Raw genomic sequence first — 17,175 nt, forward strand, 5'->3', positions numbered from 1 at the left:
TTGACCCCCACAGAGGGGGCTTGCAACTTGGGTGTTCTCCTGGATGCACGGCTGTCTTTAGAAGAACATATGATGGCCGTGGCCAGGGGGGCTTTTTATCAGGTTCGCCTGATATGCCAGTTGCGCCCCTTTCTGGATCGGGACTCCTTATGCACAGTCACCCATGCCCTCATCACGTCTCACCTGGACTACTGCAACGCTCTCTACATGGGGCTCCCCTTGAGGAGCACCCGGAGGCTCCAACTGGTCCAGAATGTGGCCGTGCGGGTGATTATGGGAGCGACGTGGCGCTCCCATGTGACACCTCTCCTGCGCGAGCTGCACTGGCTCACGGTGGTCTTCCGGGTGCGCTTTAAGGTGTTGGTTCTCACCTTTAAAGCGCTCCATGGCTTAGGGCCAGAGTACTTATGAGACCGCCTGCTGCTACCGATAACCTCCCACCGGCCAATACACTCTCACAGAGAGGGCCTCCTCAGGGTGCAGTCGGTCAAGCAATGTTGGCTGATGGTCCCCAGGGGGAGAGCCTTCTCTGTGGGGGCACCCGCCCTGTGGAATGAGATACCTCCTGGAATACGACTGATCCCGGACCTCCGGACCTTCCGTAAGGCCCTGAAGACTTATTTATTCCAGCAAACCAGCCTAGCCTAAAGGGTTTTTAATGGGATTTTTTAAATTTTATAGACTTGAGGTTTTAAAATGGGAAGCCGATTGATTTAATCTTTTTTAATTATCTTAACTTTTGTATTGTATGTATTTTAATTTTGGCTGTTCACCGCCTTGAGTCCCTTTTGGGAGAAGGGCGGTATACAAATTAAATTAAAATAATAAATAAATAAAATATCAAGGCATTACAACTTTAAAATGTGAGTGATCCAGAAATGGTTGAAAAATGGAAAAATCGATGACCAACCATTGAGTTTTCTACTATTTTAAATATGGATTTTTGACCCTAGATATTAATTTCTCAAGATCGAGAAGAAATAGACAGACCCAAGGAGCATGTTTTGGGCTCTAAATCATTGGAATTGTTTTGATATTTAAATTTAATAGCATCAAAACAACGGCTCACATTTGGTGTACTTAAATCTCCATGCTGCCTTGCACCAAGATTAAAAAAAAAAAAAAATTTATGAAGAATGTAAGAACTCTTTATCACGTACCAAACCAAGTTATAGAGGTTTCAGAAGAGTTCAAAATTTGCATCTTCATATTTTCAAACAAGCAGGTACTCCACTGATCTGGAAGCTGCCTTAACTTGAAAGTGACTTTAACAAATTTATAAATGACCTTACCAGTCATTTAGTTATTAGACCCAAATTTAGCAGATGGATAATCTGAATGATATTGTTGTAATCTGGTCCTGCAACTTTGCCAAATGCACAGATATACAATAGGGTGGTAGCTGGATCAATAGTAGTAACTGTGAGAGGGATCTTGGGAGTCCTAATAGACAACCATTTAGATATGAGCCAGCCATGTGCTGCAGCTGCCAAAAAAGCCAACACAGTCATATAGGCTGCATAAACAGAGGGATAGAATCAGGATCATGTGAAGGGTTAATACCACTTTATCATGCCTTGCTAAGGCCACACTTGGAATCCTGCATCCAGTTTTGGTCGCCACAATGTAAAACAAGATGTTGAGACTCTAGAAAGAGTGCAGAGAAGAGCAACAAAGATGATTAGGGAACTGGAGGCTAAAACATATGAAGAACGGTTGCAGGAACTGGGTATGTCTAGTTTAATGAAGAGAAGGACTAGAGGAGACATGATAGCAGTGTTCCAATATCTCAGGGGTTGCCACAAAGAAGAGGGAGTCAAACTATTCTTCAAAGCACCTGAGGATAAGGAATTTGTCTCCGGTGCATAAGCGCTCAGTGTACACACATACAACAATCAAATGATAGGTCGTCGAGCATAAATCAAATAAATTACAATCATGAATCATATCAAAACAACAAGTGATTAATCATAAGATACCATAAGCGAGTCGTCGCACGATCCATGCAATTTTATAACTACTTTTTGCATGGATAGTGAAGCAAATGCAGAGGTCATTAAGCGAATACTGCGGTCGTTAAGCAAGCCCAACAAGTCACTGTTTTTCAGAGCCGTTGTAACTTTGCTCACTAAACAAATGCTTGCGAGAACGACCCCATAGCCATTAAGCAACGATTACCTGTATATCAGTGGTAATCCTCCCGGTTCGGCCGAGTCTGTAGCGGTGACAATATGATGTCACTGAACCGGTTCTCTTTGTTTGGGAGCTGGGCCTTCCGGCCCCCCCGCCCGCGTTATTCTTACCTTTTATTTGGCCCCACCCCCAATCTATTGCTGCCTCCTGAGTCCCAGCTGATCGGCTAGAAGGAAAAAAACTGTTTAAACTCTTGCCGCGGGGCTTCAAAGGGCTGCCCTACAGCTGATCAGTGTTAAAAGGCAGTGTGGTGGTAGACCAGTGCCTCCAAAAACAAATGAGTAGACCGGTGCCTCCAAAAATGAATGAGTAGACCAGTGCCTCCAAAAACGAATGAGTAGACTGGTACAGCTCTGCAAGCAGTTAAAAGCCTGGTAGACCAGTACCTCTGCTAAATCCTAAAGAATTATCACATGACCATCAAGCCATACCCACAAAATAAGCCACGCCCACAGAACCGGTAGTAAAAAATTTTAGAACCCACCCCTGCTGTATATGGACAACCCCCAAAACCCTCTTTTTCGGTCCTACATATGCATGGAATAACTATTGTCTCCTAAACCTTTTTCTCAGGTTTCACTGCATAACAAAGAGCGCACCTGTTTCACCCTTTGCAAACAAGGAAACAAACACACACAATACACACAAAACAGCAATCAAAACAAAAGATTAAGGCCCCACGGGATTAAAAATGCACTTGGGATAACTTTTCCCCCTGTTTATTTTTCAAGACAAGAGTAAGGCTAACGTTCCCTCGATAAGTGCTTTTTATTTCAATCTCAGCAAATGTCATCTTTTTTTTTTTTTTTTGGGGCAGCCTCCCCAGCGAAAAGCAGCGATTCCCGGAGAACGTAAACGATGCACACTTTCATCTTTTTTTTTTTTTTTGCAAATCGGGCCTCCAAAACCAGATTTCCCTTTTAAAATCCCAAAAGCCCATTCTTTAATGAAAATTCGTTCCGAAGTGGCCATTACAAAAAAAAAAAAAAAAAAAAGCATTTAAATTCATTTTAAAGGCACAGCAGCCCTGGGGTATATATATCCCAGTTTTTACTGGAAAGACAACTCAATTTTTTTTAAAAAAACAAACAAACACCAACACCACCTTCAAAGCTCACCTTTCTAATTGCAGCAAACAAAACCGCCTCGCTCTGCAATGGCAATTAAAGAGAAGGTTCCGTCCTGAACACAGCAAACACACCAAAAAACACACTTAAACCTTAGCTGCTTGCAGAGCTAAGAGGACGGTTTCGACCTCCGCATTAGCAGGCCGTTTGGGAACTTCATGTTTGTTCTTCAGTCGCAAAGCCAAGCCAACGCCTGTCCGTCCGTCCGTCCGTCCACCTGCACCAGCCCGTATTCTAATAAAACCTTAGCAGGGGTGCCTCAACCAGGCAATGGAATGTAACACATGCCGCCGTCACCAACAACATTCTGGCAAGCCATTTTAAGCAGGGGACGGCTTGCATAAGGTCTGGGTTGTTTACAATTCTCAGCTGCAAGACGGTGCCAAAACGGGCATCCTCGCTTTGCGTGGAATCTAAACAGCCCCCCCCCTCCAATTTTAGTATTGGGCAGGTAAGGAGGAGCCGAGATTTCTCTTGAGTTTTGCAGAGGCTATACAGCTCAAATCTGACCCCTTGCTCGTGCAGGAGGTTGGGGTAGAATTGGGGTCCTCGACGCCCCCCCCCGGTCCGTGGACTGGCACCGGTCCATGGCATGCCAGAAACCGGGCCGCGCAAACAAGCCAAGCCCCATCTGCGGGATGCAGACAGCCTGCGAAATCATGCCTGCTCCGGTCTGTGAAAAAAGCTTTCTCCTTGGAACTGGTCCCTGGTGCCCAAAAAGTTGGGGGCCGCTGGACTAGAAGACCTCCAAGGTCCCTTCTAACTCTGTTATAATAGGTACTTCTGGGCATCCTTGGCAGGGGTGAAATGTGAAATTTGCTACTACCGGTTCTGTGGGCGTGGCTTGGTGGGGGGATAATGTGACTGGGTGGGCGTGGCCAACTTTTTTTAAAAAAAAAAACTTTTCAAAGCATTTTTTTCTAATGCTTTGAAAAGCCTCTCTTGCGATCAGGCAACTCAACTGGGATCATCAGAGAGGCTTTTTAAAAAATGCTTTGAAAAGCCTCTCTGCCGATCAGGCAACTCAGCTGGGATCGTCAGAGACGTTTCAAAGCATTTTTTTTACCACCTCTTCGGCCAAGAGGTTGCAGAAAAAAATGCTTTGAAAAGCCTCTGATGATCCCAGCTGAGCCGTGCGATCATCAGAGGCTTTTTTTTTTACTTTTAAAAGCATTTTTTCATCAGAAGAGGTTGTAGAAAAAAATGCTTTTAAAAGTAAAAAAAAAAAAAAAAGCTTCTGATGATCGTGCGGCTCAGCTGGGCATGGGGGAGGGCAGGGATTTTTGCTACCGGTTCTCCGAACCATCCTCCGCCATCGCTACCGGATTGGGCGATCCGGTCCGAACCGGGAGCATTTCACCCCTGATCCTTGGGCTCTTTCTTGTTCTGGTGCTGGAATCCTTGTCCATAGCACCACAAAGAGAGAGCAGAAATGGGGGTGGGATGCTAACAAGCAAGGGACAGAATTGTGGGGACGGGTGGACGAAAGCAAATTGTGTTTTTCAAAGGTCAGCTTCAAGGTCATCAAAGTCATTGGATAGGATTTGCCCCCACTCCCTAACTCTGCAAAATGTTTGGAACCATGAAAAGAAAAGAAAAAAAAAAAGCCAGGTTGGTCTCGTGATTAAGGCACCAGGCTAGAAAGTGGGAGGTAGCGAGTTCTAGTCCCACCTTAAGCCATAAAAGCCAGCAGGGTGATTTGGAGACAATCCAGCAGGAGACGGTGAGTTCTAGTCCTGCCTTAGTCACGAAAGCCAACTGGATGACTTCGGATGTATCACCAGGAGGCTGTGAGTTCTAGTTTCCACCTTAGACATGAAAACTAGCTAGGTGACTCAAGTCCAATCCACCAGGAGGCCGTGAGTTCTAGTCCTGCTTTAGGCATGAAAATCAGCTGGATGACTTAGGTCCAATCACCAGGAGACAGCAAATTCTAGTCCTTCTTTGGGTATGAAAATTGGCTGAGTGACTTTGGGCCAATCATTAGGAGAAGATGAGTTCTAGTCCTGCGTTAAGCATGAAACCTGCAGAGGCGATTTTGAGCCAATCACCAGGAGATTGTGACTTCTAGTCCTGCCTTAGCCATGGAAGCCAGTTGGGTGGCTTTGGGCCAATCGCCAGGAGATGGTGAGTTCTAGTCCTGCCTTAGTCATAAAACCCATCTGGATGACTTCTGGCATATCACCAGGAGGCTGTGAGTTCTAGTTTCCGCCTTAGGCATGAAAACTAGCTAGGTGACTTGAGTCCAATCCACCAGGAGACTGTGAGTTCTAGTCCTGCCTCAGCCCTGAAAGCCAGCTGGGTGACTTTGGACCAGTCCATCTCTCTCTCTCTCAACCCAGCACACCTCACAGGGTTGTTTTTGTGGGGAAAACAGGAGGAGTATGGTGTATTGGACATGTTCAGCGGTTGAGTTATTTGTAAAAACAATGAAGATTATAAACAAACGAATAAAAAAATATGCCCTCTGGCTTTATCGTAAGAACCAAATTTCCTGACAGTTAGAACAATTAACCAGTGGAACAACTTGCCTCCAGAGGTTGTGAATGCTCCAACACTGGAAGTTTTTAAGAAGATGTTGGATAATCGTTTGTCTGAAGTGGTGTAGGGTTTCCTGCCTAAGCGCGGGGTTGGACTAGAAGACCTCCAAGGTCCCTTCCAACTCTGTTATTCTATTCTATTCTAAATGATGAATATCCATGGTAAAACGAAAGATAGATTTCAAAAACTCCGGTTCTTTTTAATACAGGCCCGTGCCCTGTCTGTGAGCAACCAGTTTTTTTTTTTTGAAAGCTTCAAAAATATATTTTAGACCTAAGAACCACCCGAATGTCACACGGATACGCTCTCCAAACTTGCAGGTCAGCAGTTCGCCCTGCCTGCATCTCAAAGGCAAGAACGCGCCGACTTCCTACTCCGAGACAAGAGGGCACAAGATTTTCACCCTGCTCGGAGGCCGAACCACAAATATGCAAACTGAAGCATTTTTTTCCTTAATCATCCGTGAGTGACTGTTTACATTACGGTCAGCATAACTTTAAGTGGATTGATTGCTGGGGGTTTATGACTGATATGTAATTATTCCTGAGCCATAAAGAAATTCCCACTGTGGCTTCTTCCAAACGAGATCCAACGTGGTCCAGAACAGGGGTCTCCAAGCTTGGCAACTTTAAAGACTTGTGGACTTCAACTCTCAAGAGTTCCTCAGCCAGCTTTGCCAAGCTTGGAGACCCCTGGTCCAGAAGCAGGGTGGATAAAAATCAATGATTTTTTAAATTTTTTTTTAAAAAATCGGATTTTTTTTTATTTAAATCGGATTTTTTTTATTTAAATCGGATTTTTTTTGATTTTTATCAAATTTATTTTAATAAAAAACTTTTGGGGTAAAAATCTATCGTAAGATAGTTTTCTATTTAAGATACATAAATAATTTAGTTTATTCAGCCTGAAATGGAGCTTAGTTATGTAGCAGGAGGCTGTATATTCTGCAACACTGGGACTATCGGTGAGTCAAAAGTGGGTCAAAGGAGTAGCAGAGATGACAGCTGCTCTTTAAAAATTATGATTTAAATCGAGTTGATTAAAATCAAGTCTTTTTACTAGTGATTTAAATCATGATTTAAATCGACTCAATTTAAATCAAATCCACCCTGGTCCAGAAGCATTGAAGTTCCCCCCAAATCCTTGTCTCCCCACAAGCCTTGTTTTTAGAAAGACCCCCTTCTGACCTGCACTGCAGCGACACCCCACGGCAGGCTGATCGGCTGCCTACAATTCGGCAGTTCGAATCTCACCAGGCTCAAGGTCAACTCAGCCTTCCGTGGTCGGTAAAACGAGGACCCAAATTGTTGGGGGGGGCAATAGGCTGATTCTGTAAAACCGCTTAGCGGGGGATGTAAAGCACTGCAAAGCGGTATGTAAGTCTAAGGGCTGTTCCAATTTGCAGGAGCTTACTAATTTATGATAACTGCCTTATAGGCAGTCCTCGGCTTACAACAGTTCAATTTAGTGACCGTTCAAAGCTACAACGGCGCTGAAAAAAAACGGCCTACGACCGTTTTTCACCCTTATGACCGTTACAGCATCCCCCCCAAGGTCACATAATTTATAGTCGGACGCTTGGCCACTGGTTCAGCTTTATGACGGTCGCAGTGTCGCCTGATCCCCTTTTACGACCTTCTGACCAGCAAAGTCAAGGGGGAAAACAGATTCGCTTAACCGTGTGACTCATTTAACAACTAATCAGGATTCCCTTAACAAACGTGGCAGGAAAAAGTCGTAAGATGGGGCAAAAAAATGGTGGTCATAAGTCAAGGACATTTTCTGTATTTGCAGGCGTTTATTACGAAAGGCAAAGAAAAAAAAGAGCGTCAGCCCATTCTAGGCTACTAAAAATTAAAAACAAAAGAAAAACTTTCGGGGAAAGAGCCTTGGTAGTACTAGGGTTTAAGGCACCCTGTTATTAAGCTGCTTAAGACCAGCTGCCTGCAATTACTGCAGGGTTCGAATCTCGCCAAGGCTCAAGGTTGACTCAGCCTTCCATCCTTTCTAAGGTAGGTGAAATGAGGACCCAGTTTGTGGGGGCAATAAGCTGACTTTGTATAAATATACAAAAGGATGAAGGCTATTGCTGAGCACATTGTAAGCCGCCCTGAGTCTTCGGAGAAGGGCGGCATATAAATCAAATTTAAAAAAAAAAAAAAAAAAAAAAAAAAAAAAAGTCGAAGATATGCAGATAAACTCAAAACCTGACAATGAAAATAAGAGAGCCAATTTGGTCTACTGGTTAAGGTGCTAGGATAGAAAGTGGGAGACCGTGAGTTCTAGTCCCGCCTCAGCCCTCAAAATCAGCTGGGTGACTTTGGGCCGGTCACTCTCTCTTGGCCCAGCCCACCTCAAAGGGTTGTTGTTGTTGTTGTGGGGAAAATAAGAGAGGGAAGGTGTGCTCAGTAGGTCTGCCACCTTGAGTTATTGGCGAGAATAATCTGAAAAAAATGACTCGTGACCGTTTTTTCACACTTAAATACCGTCGGTTGCAGCACCCCCGGGGTCGCATGATCAAAATTCAGACCCTTGGCCACTGGCTCACATTTATGACGGTTGCAGTGTCTTGGGGTCATGTGATCTCCTTTTGCGACCGTCTGACGAGCAAAGTCAATGGGGGAAGCCCGATTCATTTAATAACTGCGTTACTAATTTAACCACTGCCAGGGATTCACTTAACAACTGTGGCAAGAAAGATCGTAAAATGGAGCAAAAACCCACTTAACAACTGTCTCAATTGTGGTCGTAGGTTGAGGACTACCCGTCTCTGATATGAAGCTCTTTATCTCCTTCAGAATTTAGTCTTCTCTCCCTAAATTCATTCCCTTCTGACAGCTTCCACTCCCAGGAACAGACTCGGTTCCTCCTTTCATTGCTCAGTCAATGCGGGGGAAAAGTGGGAAGGGGCTTCAAAGGGGAAGGTTAAGCCTTCTGACTTGCTATATAGCAGTGATGGCTAATCTTTTTGCCACTGCGTGCCAAAAGCGGGGGGAGGGGGGTTATGCACGCGCGTGCCCACACCCATAATTCAATGCGCCTTGCGCATGCGTACACGACCCCCCTGGGCTCCCCCCGCTTTTGGCACGTGATGGCATGGCGGCCCCGGTAGGTCTGTTTTTTGCCCTTCCCAGGCTCCAGAGGCTTGCTTGGAGCCTGGGGAGGGCAAAAACGGCCTTCCCCATTCCCCGGAGGCTCTCCAGAGAATGGAAATGGCCCATTTGCCAAGTTCCAGTGGAACCAGAAGGCCTGTTTTTCACTCTTCCCAGGCTCCAGAGCCTTTCTAGGAGCCCGGGGAGGGCGAAAACATCCTCCCACCCCGGAGGCCGGAAATGGCCCGTTTGCCAACTTCCAGTTGGCCCAGAAGACCCGAAAATCAGCTGGCGCTGATTTTATACAGCCGTGATGAGGTTCGCCATCACGGCTATATAGGATCATCTATTTGGCAGCCTTATTTCTGATTAAAACAGAGCGACTTGAATCACACACTAGAAGGAAAGGTACGATTTATCTGTTAGAACTAATAAACAGAATGGCTGTCCGGTGAGTCTGAGCTCCAGAATTTCTTTTCCTATGAGAGTCTGTTCAGGTTTAGGCACAGCCCAGATTTTTGCTTTTCGGCTGCTGGGCTGTGTGGAAAAAACAATATTTTCTTGCTAAACTGCAAGTCATCCGGAGTTCCTGATTTACCTCCGACTTTGTTCAGCTTTTGGTTTCGCTACCTTCCTTCTTTCGTTTCTTCCTAAGCCCCAATACTCCTGTTGGGCAAAGATTTTTGCTCTCTGCACCGTAGGAAAGATATATATTTTCATTTTCTCTTTCTCTCCAACCCCAAAACCACGTTCTGAACAGTAACCTACACAAGCATACGAAGAAGTAGAAAACGGATTTCAATTTCTGTTTCCAGGATCTATCTATCTATCTATCTATCTATCTATCTATCTATCTATCTATCTATCTATCTTCCCTTTCTTTCCTTCCTCTTTCTTTCGTTCTTTCCTTCCTCTTTCTTTCTTTCTTTCTTTCTTTCCTTCCTCTTTCTTTCTTTCTTTCTTTCTTTTTCTTTCTTTCTTTCTTTCTTTCTTTTTCTTTTCTTTCTTTCTCCTTCCACCTTCTTGCCTAGGCTAACATAAAAAGCGGTTTAAAGGGGAACGGTACAGTTGCCTCTTCCTTCATCTTGCCTGGATGGGCTTCCCTCCTCTTTGGAGTCTAAAATCGCTTATCCTCTCTGGAAACCAGTGAGACCATCTGTATAAATCCCCATGCAGATATCCTGAGGTTCATTTCTCCCTTAGCAGGAAACGTCCCCCCCCCCCCCACCCACCAGGCTTCTGTGACTAATTCAAAGCACCACCAGCGTGAAATCTCTTCCAACTGCCATCCCCCTCCTCCTCTCTTCTACCTGGCATCTGCAAAAGCATTCGGACAACCCTTCTGCTTCTCTTGCTTTTGTTGCATAACCCCTGAGAATCTCTTCCTCCTGCACCCTTCGCAGCACCTGCCCTGCTCACCTGCCTCCTCCTCGTGCCATTAAACCAGCTTCTGATCGTTTTGCAACCAGCAGTTACTCCTCTCTGAGGTTTGTTCTTTTTTTCTCTAACCAAGCAGGTACAAAACTCTTCCCACGCTTCCACCCTCTCTTCTGGGTCTACTCCTTCGCCAAATCCCACCCCATTTCTTCCACTCAGTGACCGACCTTCTTCAATGTCCCGAGTTCTCCTTCTTTGCCAGAAAAGTCTCATTAAACGTTCCCATTTGCAAGGCGTTTCTCGCATCCAAGACCTCTCCTGTGTTCCACGAAGGCATCACTTCACACAAGGGGGTCTCTGTCCGAAAGCCCACTCCCCCCCTTCCCCACAACCTCTGTGTGCCTCCCAAGAGGCCCACACTGTTTGACCTCTGACTTTTCTCCCCAATCACTACAGCCGAAGAACAAACGATTCTGTGCCCGTCCATTGAACAGGAATCTTTTCATCCACCCTCCTGCCTCTCCGACAAAACCCCACACTTTCCCCCCTTCCAAAATTTTCACTCGGGATATGTTCTAATCCTTAAGTTGCATAATAAAGCACATCGGTCCATATCAGAAGATCTCCCTCCGCGCCAATCTTTTCCATCTCCTTCCAAAGTTAATGTTCCTCCTGTAAACCCACCCTTTCTCCCCCAGATTCGGAGATCTCCTTGGCGATCCTCTTTTTTTAACCTGTTAGGACCGTTTTGGTCCAGGAAAGCATGAGATCACCAACGTCCTCCTCTTGCAAAAAAAAAAGAGGACGGACAAGATCTACCCAGAGAGTATCATGCAGAGAAAAGGCTGATTATTCCCCCCTCCTCAGCAAACTGACCCCAATGTAGGTCGTAAGGACAAACTCATGCAGAGACACGGTTTCTGATGATGAGCCTCTCAAGGGCTTGGGGAAACCATGCCAAAAAAAAGGGGGGGGGGGATTTTGCAGCCAGGGAGGGAGGTGCACCTGGGGGGGGGGGGAAAGGAGTTTTAGGGATCCAGCAAGGATGCGCTTCTCCCAATCCTGGGATTATGTAACAGTTGCATCGGGGCTTGGAGTGACAGGATGGAGAGCCAGCCTCAAGCAGGAGAGAGCAATCGCGGTAACCGGAGAGAGGCCAGCCTGCTGCATCCTTACACCCGCCATGCAAAGCGGGGGGGGGGGGGGGAGGTTGTCCAAGGGCCATCTATCCGCTCCAACCCAGCCAGGGGCAGCCCCTCTTTTTTTTAGGGGGTCGGCTGGAAGGAGGGCGGCAGAGGCATTTGATGGAAAGGAGACCTGGCAAATCCAGAAGGATCAAGCAAGGCTCCATCCTCCTCCTCCTCCTCCCCCAAACCCCACCACCACCATTGCTGCCTCGGCTCCTGCAGCCACGTTCCTCCCCAAACTGGTGCCCCCCCCCGCCAGATGTGCCAAGGGGTCCCCCATCATCCCCATCTCATCCATCTGGAAGGAGGGGGGAAGAGGCATTTGATGGAAAGGAGACCTGGCAAATCCAGAGCAAGAAAGGATCAAGCAAGCCCCCCCACTCCCCACCATTGCAGCCACGTTCCTCCCCAACCTGGTGCCCTCCAGGTACGCCAAAGGGACCCTAACCCCCATCATCCCCATCCAGCCCGTCTGGAAGGAGGCGACAGAGGCATTGGATGGAGACCTGGCGAATCCAGAGCAAGGAAGGATCAACCAAGCCCCCCCACACACTCCCCATCATCCTCCCCAATCACCATCGCAGCCTCCCCAACCTGGTGCCCCCTCCAGTTGCGCCAAGGGGGGGGGACCACCCCACCCCACCCCACTCCCAGCATCTCCATCCCGCCCCTCTTTTTTTCTTTGGATCTTGCCCCATCGGGAGGGAAAAGAAGGTCAACCTCATCTCCCTGGAGGGGAGGCGGGAATCTTGACGTCGCCAAAGCATTCCGACGTGCAGATGCGTGTCGCGGGCAAAGAGGTCGTGAGGACGCCCTTCCACCACCACCACCCCGATCCCGCGTGTCCAACGGCGCCCGCGCGTGGGAAGGCCCTTCTCCGGAGCGGGTGGGGGTATGCGCGGAAGGAAGGGAACCCGAGCTCGGCCGGTACCTGCTCCTCGCGGACCTCGCTGCTCCGCCGGGGCCCGGCTGCTCCCCCCGCTGGGCAGGGGCCGGCTGCGTGGACGGCGCTGGCTGGGGACGGGGCTGCTCCGGGGGCGCTGGCGGGTCGGTCCGGCGCGGCCACGACTCGCGAGGGGGCGGCAGGAGAGGCGACGGGGCCAGCGGCGGCAGCGGCGGCGGCGGCGGGCGCTTTATACCCTCGACTCCTCGGAAACCGTCTCCGCGCAACGCTTCCGCTTCCGCCCCGCCCCCCTCATGAATATGCAGAGGAGGGGCGGGGCGGGCGAGCGGGCGAGGCGCGCGGCCAATGAGGGGGCGCGGGGAGGGGCGGACCCCACACAAACCTTCCCACCCCCACCCACCCCCCACTCCTCCTCCTCCTCCTCCTCCTCCGGCGCCCTGATTGGCCGCGCGCGGGCGAACCTGCGGAGCCGATGACGTCGCGCGCGGGAAGGTGGAGGAGGTGCGCATGCGGATGTGGTGGGTGGGTGGGGGGGGTTGTTTGAGGGAAGAGCGGGCGCCGCCACGTCCCTCCCGCCGGCCTACCTCGCGGGGTCGTTGTGAGGAGGGCGAAGAAGCACGGGTTTTGGGGGATCCTTGAGAGACAGTTGGGAGATCAGGGCAGTGGAGGAGGGATCTGAGTGTCTCCCCCGTGAGGGTAGAGGGTGAGGGGCGGTTTGTTTATTTATTTATTTATTTATTTATTTATTTATTTATTTATTTATTTATTTATTTATTGGTTCGATTTATATGCCGCCCTTTTCCAGAGACTCGTGGCGGCTTACAATGCGTTAAGCAATAGCCTTCATACTTTTGTAAATACCTGCTTAGTAGGGCTTTCGCCCCCCCCCAAGCGGTGTTCTTTTTTTATACAAAGTCAGCTTATTGCCCCCACAATCCGGGTCCTCATTTTATTTACCTCAAAAGGATGGAAGGCTGAGTCAACCTTGAGCCTGGTGAGATTCGAACTTGCAGTAATTGCAGGCAGCTGGTGTTACTTAACAGTGCTTTAGTCTACTGCGCCACCAAGGCTCTAAGGTTTAAATCCAGGCAGGGGTTATTTATTTAGTCCTCGAGCTATGGTTGTCGTTGAACCCAGAATTTATGTCGTTAAGCGAGACAGACGTTCACTGAGGTTTGAGCCCCGTTTTACGACCTTTCTTGCCCCCATTGTTAAGTGAATCGCTGCCGCTCTTGAGGTTAGTGCAGGTAGTCCTCCACTTAACGACCACACTTGAGCCCAGCGTTTCTGTGAAGTGCGACATAATTTCTGGCATTTGTTCAGTGAGATTTGCTCCGTTTGATGACATTTCTTGCCACCGTCCTTAAGCGAATCGCTGCAGTTAATAAGGGAGTAGGATGGTTGTCAAGTGAATCTGGCTTCCCCCCTTGACTTTGCTTTGTTGAAAGGTCGCAAAAGGGAGAATCACATGAATCCGGGACACTGCGACCGTCATAAATACGAGTTCAGTGGTCGAGGACTTGGATTTTGATCGCACGACCACGCAATGGTCGTAAGTCTGAAAAACAGCCCTAAGTCACTTTTTTTCGGTGCAGTTGTAACTTTGAACAGTCACTAAAGGAACTGTTGTAAATTGAGGACTACCTAAAAAACTCCTCCAGTCTCCCTTCCTGGGGGGGCGGGGAGGGGGTTTCTCCCACTGCGAGGTGAGACCCCACCTTTGGGTCAGATGCAGTACAGACTATCATGTGCACCTTTTGCACAGTCTATATGCAGGTAATCCTTGACTTACGACCGTAGTTGAGCCCAACAGTTCTGATGCTAAGCCAGGCGTATCTTAAGTGAGTTTTGCTGCATTTTATGCTTTTTTTTTTGCCACAGTTGTTAAGCAAATCACCGCAGAATCATGCGGTCGTTAAGTGAATCTGGCTTCCTCCCCCCTTAACTTTGCTTGTTGGAAGCTGCTGGGAAGGTCACAAATGAGGATCACATGACCCCAGGACAGTGTAACCATCATAAATATATGCCAGTTGCCCATCTAATTTGATCACGTGACCAGTGCGAAAAACGGTCATAAGTCACTAAACAAATGGTTGTAAATCGAGGACTGCCTGTACTTATCTTTTCAATCCCTCTGCCTTGAGGGCTCCTGACTTCCAGGGAATTCTACTTAAAACTGCCCGCTTAAAATACTCCCTTCCATGAAGTCTTTTCTTTTCTTTTTTTTAATTGAAAAGTTTTAAAATGTTTTATAAACAATTTCCCCCCCTTCCCCTTCCCTCCCCTCCCCACTTCCCAGAGCAAAATACAGAGTGTTGCATTTAACAAACATAATCTAACATAAGCAAACTAACTATAAACTCTTAACTTCCCCTTACTCTTTAACTCCCCCATAGGTTCTAAAATGTCAAAGTAAAAAGAAAAATCATCTAAATATTTCATTCATAAGCTATTTGCAACTTTTTAGTCCCATATTTGTTTTGTATATAGTCAATCCATCTTCATGAAGTCTTTTCATTGACTATATATTATTTTTAGAATGATGTCCTGCCTTTATTTGACTGTGCACTAAAGGCAGGGCGCATAACATTCGTGCTTCCTATTTTTTCCCGCCACAACGACCCTGTGAGGTAGGCTAGGCTGACAGGCCCAAAATAATTTTGCAACTCTTCCTTCCTAAATTTTTAATCCAACATTTTACCCTCTGCACCAAGCCGACTCTCTTTTTAAACACCTCCATAATGTTACTGTTGCCATATTTGACACATGGGAACAAAAACATGTTACCACTTGCCTGTTTTTGTATTTATGTGGCTGAGATACTTCCTTTTCCCTGGCCCAGTATGTAGATTTATCTTCTTCTTTTTTCTAATTGTTCCTCCAGATAGATTTTAAAGTGGCATGCAGAGGATCCATTTTACTCTCATAAAAATCCCGCCTAGTGTTAATAAAACAGCAGAATTCCAAGGAACACTCATTATTACACTATAATGAACAGAATGTATTTGTACACTTATCTTAATTGGTATAAAATTAAAAGATTCTGAACAGTAAGAATAATTTATGGTGGAACCAATGACCCCAAAATGGTGCACCTTTTTCTATTGAGGAAATGAAATTCTAAAAGTTAGAGAAACAAACCTGAACATGTTTACAGAATCAACACCAACAGTAAAAAAAAATAAATATTGCCTATCATAAAAAGGAAGGCCGTAACCTTAACTTTGTCTCACAACTGCCTATGTACACGATGTGTTATTTCACAACTATTGCCTGCAGGTTATGAGATGAAATCCAGTGGAGCCAGCTAAATTTCATTAAAAGACAAAAAGCAAGGGATATATAGCCTACAAACAGCCCTAGTGACAGGATTTCTGGAGAAAAGGCTGGAAAAATAATACATTTCCAGATTAAATTGTGATGCGGTGTTTTTCAAACTGGAAAACTTTAAGATGCTGGCTTGGGAATTCTGGGAATTGAAGTTAACCCGGTTTAAAATTACAAAATTTGAAAAACATTGGGGGTGGGGGGGGAGAGGAGAAAAAACATTTTAGTTTCCAGAAAAAGGGATAATGTATCTGATTATTTTTCCTAAATTCACCAAATACAATTTGTCTCTTTCAGCCCTCATTTATGATATTGCAGTAATTATATACTGGGAAGAGTTTGACTCTGTGGCTCCTGAGGACGTGGACAGGATTCTGGGCAAGCTTAACGCTGCCACATGTTTATTGGACCCATGTCCCTCTTGGTTGGTACTGGCCTCCCGGGAGGTTACACGAGGCTGGCTCCAGGGGATTATAAATGCTTCTCTGAGTGAGGGTGTCTTTCCCACTGCCTTGAAAGAGGCGGTTGTGAAGCCCCTCCTCAAGAAGCCTTCCCTGGACCCGGCTGTATTATCAAATTATCGTCCAGTCTCCAATCTTCGCTTTGTTGCGAAGGTTGTTGAGAGTGTGGTGGCGCGACAACTACCCCGATACCTGGATGAAGTTGTCTATCTGGATCCGTTCCAGTCGGGCTTCAGGTCACGATACAGCACGGAAACGGCATTGGTCGCATTGGTGGATGATCTCTGGAGGGCTCGGGACAGAGGTTGCTCCTCTATCCTGGTCCTATTAGATCTCTCAGCGGCTTTTGATACCATCGACCATGGTATCTTACTGCACCGGCTGGAGGGGTTAGGAATAGGGGGCACTGTGCTTCGGTGGTTCTCCTCCTTCCTCTCTGACCATTCGCAGTTTGTGTTGGCAGGGGGGCAGAGGTCGACCTCGAGGCACCTTATTTGTGGGGTGCCGCAAGGGTCAGTCCTCTCACCCCTTCTGTTCAACATTTATGTAAAACCGCTAGGCGAGATCATCCGTGGTTTTGGGGTGAGTGTTCATCAGTATGCTGATGACACACAGCTATACATCTCCACCCCAGACCACCCCAATGATGCCCTTGCTGTGATGTCCCGTTGCCTGGAGGCCGTGCGGATCTGGATGGGGAGAAACAAGCTCAGACTCAACCCCTCCAAGACCGAGTGGCTGTGGCTTCCGGCGTCCCAGTATAGTCAGTTGGTACCATCACTAACAATAGGGGATGAGATCTTGCTCCCCACAGAGAGGGCTCGCAACTTGGGTGTCCTCCTGGATTCACGGTTATCTTTAGAAGATCATTTGACGGCCGTGGCCAGGGGTGCCTTTTATCAGGTTCGCCTGATCCGCCAGTTGCGTCCCTTTCTGGATCGGGACGCCTTGCGCACGGTCACTCAT

General features: G+C 47.2%; 1 protein-coding gene across 2 annotated transcripts in view; it reads right to left on the reverse strand.

Annotated features, from left to right (window-relative positions):
- The window catches only part of SLC45A4 (solute carrier family 45 member 4), a 105,771-nt gene extending 93,083 nt beyond the window's left edge, over positions 1-12,688 (reverse strand). For both annotated transcript variants that reach the window (XM_060681798.2, XM_087890949.1), the window contains exon 1: positions 12,449-12,688. The gene's annotated coding sequence lies outside the window, so the exon portion shown is untranslated. The remainder of the gene's footprint in view (positions 1-12,448) is intronic.
- Between the last annotated feature and the right edge of the window lie 4,487 nt (positions 12,689-17,175).

The sequence above is a fragment of the Pantherophis guttatus genome, chromosome 3 (genome assembly GCF_059756535.1).
Source record: "Pantherophis guttatus breed Tessera chromosome 3, ASM5975653v1, whole genome shotgun sequence".
NCBI lineage: Eukaryota > Metazoa > Chordata > Lepidosauria > Squamata > Colubridae > Pantherophis > Pantherophis guttatus.